The following is a 4,942-nucleotide window of genomic DNA, read 5'->3' as shown; positions in this document are numbered from 1 at the left end:
AAACTAAAATTTAAAAATGAAGTTTTGTGCGAAAGAAAGAGTTAATAAATACAAAAAATAGTCCCCTTCTGTTCTCCTGTGAGGAAACATCATAACATGAAAAAAATTGCATGCAGCTTTTAGTGAAGTGTTTTTCATCGATTCAGAAAAACCTTGTTAGTTGTTTTAGATGATAATTTAACAAGAAATTATATGTATTTTTAGGTGTAAAGTGCATACTCATAAAGAAACAATTTTTAAACATTTTATTGAAAAATAAAAATGATACACAATCCATAAAAACAATGATTTTCTTCTGAAGACTCTGATTTAATAAACATTTTACAGAACTTTCTTGAATTGTATTTTTTAATTTGAAACCATACTGATTGAATTCAAACAAAACTCAACAAAAAATTTCAATCAAAATTGTTGAAGAATCCAGAATCCATTTGAACCTGCAGGACAAAGTGTTGGATTTCTCACAAAATACACTCGGAATGATTCACTGTCTGCTTACATTCAAATTCAAAGTTTCATTATTGATTTTTCAGAGAAAACTTTAGGAGAAAAACACCCAAACGAGCTGGTAAGTGCTGCTTGTTGGCAAAGTGCAGAGGAGGAATTCACAGTGAAGGCGTGGAGTGGCGTTTGGAAAGATCGGGAGCTTCTCGGAGACGCAGGACTGAAAGCGGTTTAGAGAACGGACTCCAAAAGTGTTCCAGAAGAATTTGGAAGATCACTGACGGCCAAACAAGACAATTTTCAGCAGAAGTTTGATCAGAATTCATGCAGGAATCTTCAGACGGGACAAAATGTGTGCTTAGGAACGGAGAAGGGCACAAAGAAATCCTCATGCAAGAGAAGCTCTTTGGTAAATGAATGACAAATAAAAACATTTCCAACCTTTTGCATTAAAATATCTTGATAACATTTCTGTTATAAGGAGAGTAGAACGTGTTTACAAGTGGAGGAAAAGTTCTCAGATCTTCTGGGAGAAAATTCTTATCTTTTTTTAAACCTTTTTTTCATATATTTCTATTAAATTTAGCAAATCCTGTTTGTTGCTTCAAATAAAAGCTGCTGGAAAAACAAAAACCTGTTTCTGAGGGTTCCTCTGGTTACTATTTTAGTAAAAAACTGACATATATAATCATATATTTGCAACAAAAAATATGCTTGTTATAATAACTTTCTGATCCCTTTTCTGCAAAATATTTTTTTTCAAATGAAAATGTAATCTTATCTAATAATATAGAAAACTTCTCCTTCCTGATCCTCTGTGCAGACATGAAAAACACGACAGTCTCTCTCTGTGAAATGATTCAAAGTGTGATTAAAGTTCATCTCGTTTAGAAGCAGTGAGTTCGGCTTTGATCCGCGCCCCCCCAAAAAGGAGCTCTGTGATTGGCTGAAGTCCTGCTGGTCCCACCCACCAGCAACCACACGCTGGAGGATGTTTAAGGTGGTAGCACCTCCATGGTTTCCCTGGGCTGGTGATCCTACAGGAGGGCAGCTGCAAAACACAAATAAATAAATGCAACAATTTAAATATATCTGCTTAACCTGAATCTGCTGCTTTAGTGGATATAAAAATACAAAATTCATTTAAATTCATTACTTTTGTTTTTTTAAGCTACTTTTGGAAGCAAAAAGAGAAAAAAATCACTTTTTTTCGAAATGGTGGCTTTTCTGTGGGTTTATCTCCATAGCAACCATTTTATGTTTTGATTACCTGGAGGTGACGAACAGATCTATGTAATTTTTACAAGAATCGGGTACAGTAAAATTTTGGATTTCCTTAGCAACAGAGGTTTTTTGTTAACCACGCCCACATTTCTAATATGCTCATGTCGTATCTTATATTGTTTGGCTCAGCTTGAGCTGACGATCCATGTATTGTATTTTCACAACACTCCAGTAAAAAATTTGTGATCAATAAAAGAACGTCACTTTTCCTAGCTAAACTTCACTTTACAAAATGGTGGGTTTTCTGTTGGTTTATCTCCATAGCAACCATTTTATGTTCTGATCACCCGGAGGTGACGAACAGATCTATGTAATTTTTTACAAGAATTAGGTAAAGTAAAATTTTGGATTTCCTTAGCAACAGAGGTCTTTTGTTAACCACGCCCACATTTCTAAAATATTCACGTTGTATCTTATATCGTTTCGCTCAGCCTGAGCCGACGATTCATGTGTTGCATTTTCACAATACTCCAGTAAAAAATTTGCGATTAAGAAAAGAACGCCTCTTTTCCTAGCTTAAACTTCACTTTACAAAATGGTGGGTTTTCTGTTGGTTTATCTCCATAGCAACCATTTTATGTTTTGGTCACCTGGAGGTGACAAACAGATCTATCTAATTTTTACAAGAATCGGGTGCAGTAAAATTTTGGATTTCCTTAGCAACAGAGGTCTTTTGTTAACCACACCCACATTTCTAATATGTTCACGCTGTATCTTATATCGTTTCGCTCAGCCTGAGCCGACGATTCATGTATTGCATTTTCACAATACTCCAGTAAAAAATTTGCGATTAAGAAAAGAACGCCACTTTTCTTTGCTAAACTATACTTTACAAAATGGTGGGTTTCTGTTGGTTTATCTCCATAGCAACCATTTTATGTTTTGATCACCTGGAGGTGACGAACAGATCTATGTAATTTTTGCAAGAATCGGGTAAAGTAAATTTTTGGATATCCTTAGCAACAGAGTTTTTGTGTTAACCACGCCCACATTTCTAATATGTTCACGTTGTATCTTATATCGTTTGGCTCAGCTTGAGCCGACGATTCATTTATTGCATTTTCACAATACTCCAGTAAAAAATACGTGATCAAGAAAAGAACGTCACTTTTCCTAGCTAACATGCTAACACCATTCAAAATCAACAATTTCTAAAACCAACTTTTGTCCCCAAGTGGTTTTCTGAACAATGCTTAAGAAGTTAGCAGGTGATGGATCAAAATCCCAGTTTAAATCTGTAAAAGGCCTTAAAGGGGATATTTTGTATTCAAGATGGCGGCTTTTCCCGAGGTCAAAGGTCAATAAATCTTCAGTTATGGTTGCAGACTTAACCTGGTGAGATGTGAGAAAATGTGTAGATCTCTTGAACAAAATGTTCTTTTCTCATACTGAAAGAAAATGTGAAAATCACAAAATTTGCAGAAGTATGGCCGCCAAGCTGTAGATCCTGTGGCCATCCCATAATAACTTTAAAACTTCCTTTGAATATCTTTAATGTGTGAGTTTTTGTTTTGTAAGTGGATCTTGAAAAATATATTTTTTAAGTCGATTAAGTACGGAAAATGAAAAAAAGCCTTTGCTCCATTTTTTTCATTTTTTTTACGTTTTCTCGTGATAATAACATCCACTATCTCATTATCTTCTGATAATGAGATTTGTTATCGTGTTATGGTAGGCTGTTACTAAGGAATTTTGTCCCCATGATTCTTTTTCAATTTTTTTCTGGCTATGATGTCATTTTTTTTTTTTTTTCGTCATTCATTATTCCTAAAATTTCGTATTCATTTTCAAGTTTTGGTAAGTTTTTCGTTCAAAATTTTACTAAATTCTCCTAAATTTGGTCAGGCAATCTAAAATATCATCACTTTCTTAATATAGAAATCAACTTCACTTAATTAGTTTATTTTTATTTACCATTATTTAACCAGGGAAGTCCTGTTGAGATTAAAAATCTATTTTTCAAAGGAGCCCTGAGTTTGTTTTCTCATTTAGCTAATTTAAAAAACTGTCTTAAGATAAGAAAGGGATTGTTTTCCTTTTTTTTGTTTCCTAATATATTTAGCAAAAAGTTTTTCAAATTACACCATAAAAGTTTTATTAGTAAAGTTTGTAGGTAAAAAATACCAAAGTGTTTCACAATGTCAAAACTATTAAAAATGTAAAAGGGAAGAATTAAAATATATTTATTATATTAATAAAAACATAAAATTATGAATTCTCACCAACATAAAAAGTAACAATTTGGCTAAAAACGGAAATAAAATGTTCTTCAGGTGACTTAAAAGCCAACTTGAATTTAAAAACTTCCTGTGATCTGAGTAGTTTTGCAGCTTCATCAGAGGCAGACTTTTTTTCTTTTTTGGTTTTTCTATGCATGTCGAGGGTTGAACTCTCATTTGCAGATGCAGGGATTAACTGACGGCAGTTTTTATGAGTTGCAGAATCCCCTGCAGTGATTTCATTACAATCCCATCTGCTTCCAGCCTTTTTCCTTTGAGTTCAAACCGTTCTCTGGATTCTTTAGTTATTTATGAGCTAAAACCAAATGTTGTCGAGTTTTCTGACAGATCTGTGCCAAAATTCAAATCCATAAAGCTTCTATTTATTCAGTCAAAACTTAATTAGTTTGATCCAAAAGAAGATGGTTGTGATAGCAGGCAAACTTTGCATGTGTCACTTTCCATCTTTTATCTGATAGTTTTGATTTAAAATGTCACAAGAAACACGGAAAGACAAATCCACTGCATGAAACATTTAGAAAAATCCTTCGCATGATGTGAATTATTGTGAAGGACAACCCCCCCCAAAACGATGACATCACAGCGGTAGAAACCATAAAAAATGAATGGGACCAAAATGTCATATGGGGCTTTAAATAAAAAACAAAAACAAAAAATTAAAAGCAATGGAACCAAAATACTAATACTAATACTAATTTGGGATAGTAATAAAATTATTATGGGATGGAAACAGGATGATCAGGTTGTGGTAAAGTGTGAAATTTGGTGATTCTAATGATTTTGGACAATAAAGGAAGAAACATTTTGTTCAAGCAATTTTCACACAAAGTGAAGTCTACAACCACAATTGACGTTTTGTTGACCTTTGACCTTGGAAAGAGGCCACTCATCTTAAACCCCTCCCCCAATCCTTTTTAGTACCCTCTACAACAGGGGTCTCAAACTCGCGGCCCGCGGGCCATTTGCGGCCCGCA

The 4,942-nt window shown here is 34.0% G+C and overlaps 1 protein-coding gene across 2 annotated transcripts in view; it reads right to left on the bottom strand.

Moving 5' to 3' along the window:
* Positions 1 to 288: 288 nt before the first annotated feature.
* Positions 289 to 4,942, bottom strand: part of si:ch211-191i18.2 (uncharacterized protein LOC564095 homolog) — a 30,138-nt gene continuing 25,484 nt past the window's right edge. For both annotated transcript variants that reach the window (XM_036214147.1, XM_036214148.1), the window contains one exon: positions 289 to 1,495. The gene's annotated coding sequence lies outside the window, so the exon portion shown is untranslated. The remainder of the gene's footprint in view (positions 1,496 to 4,942) is intronic.

The sequence above is a fragment of the Oryzias melastigma genome, linkage group LG11, assembly GCF_002922805.2.
Source record: "Oryzias melastigma strain HK-1 linkage group LG11, ASM292280v2, whole genome shotgun sequence".
Classification (NCBI taxonomy): Eukaryota; Metazoa; Chordata; class Actinopteri; order Beloniformes; family Adrianichthyidae; genus Oryzias; species Oryzias melastigma.
The sequence above is the reverse complement of the archived record's forward strand: the minus strand, read 5'-3'. Positions and strand labels throughout refer to the sequence as shown.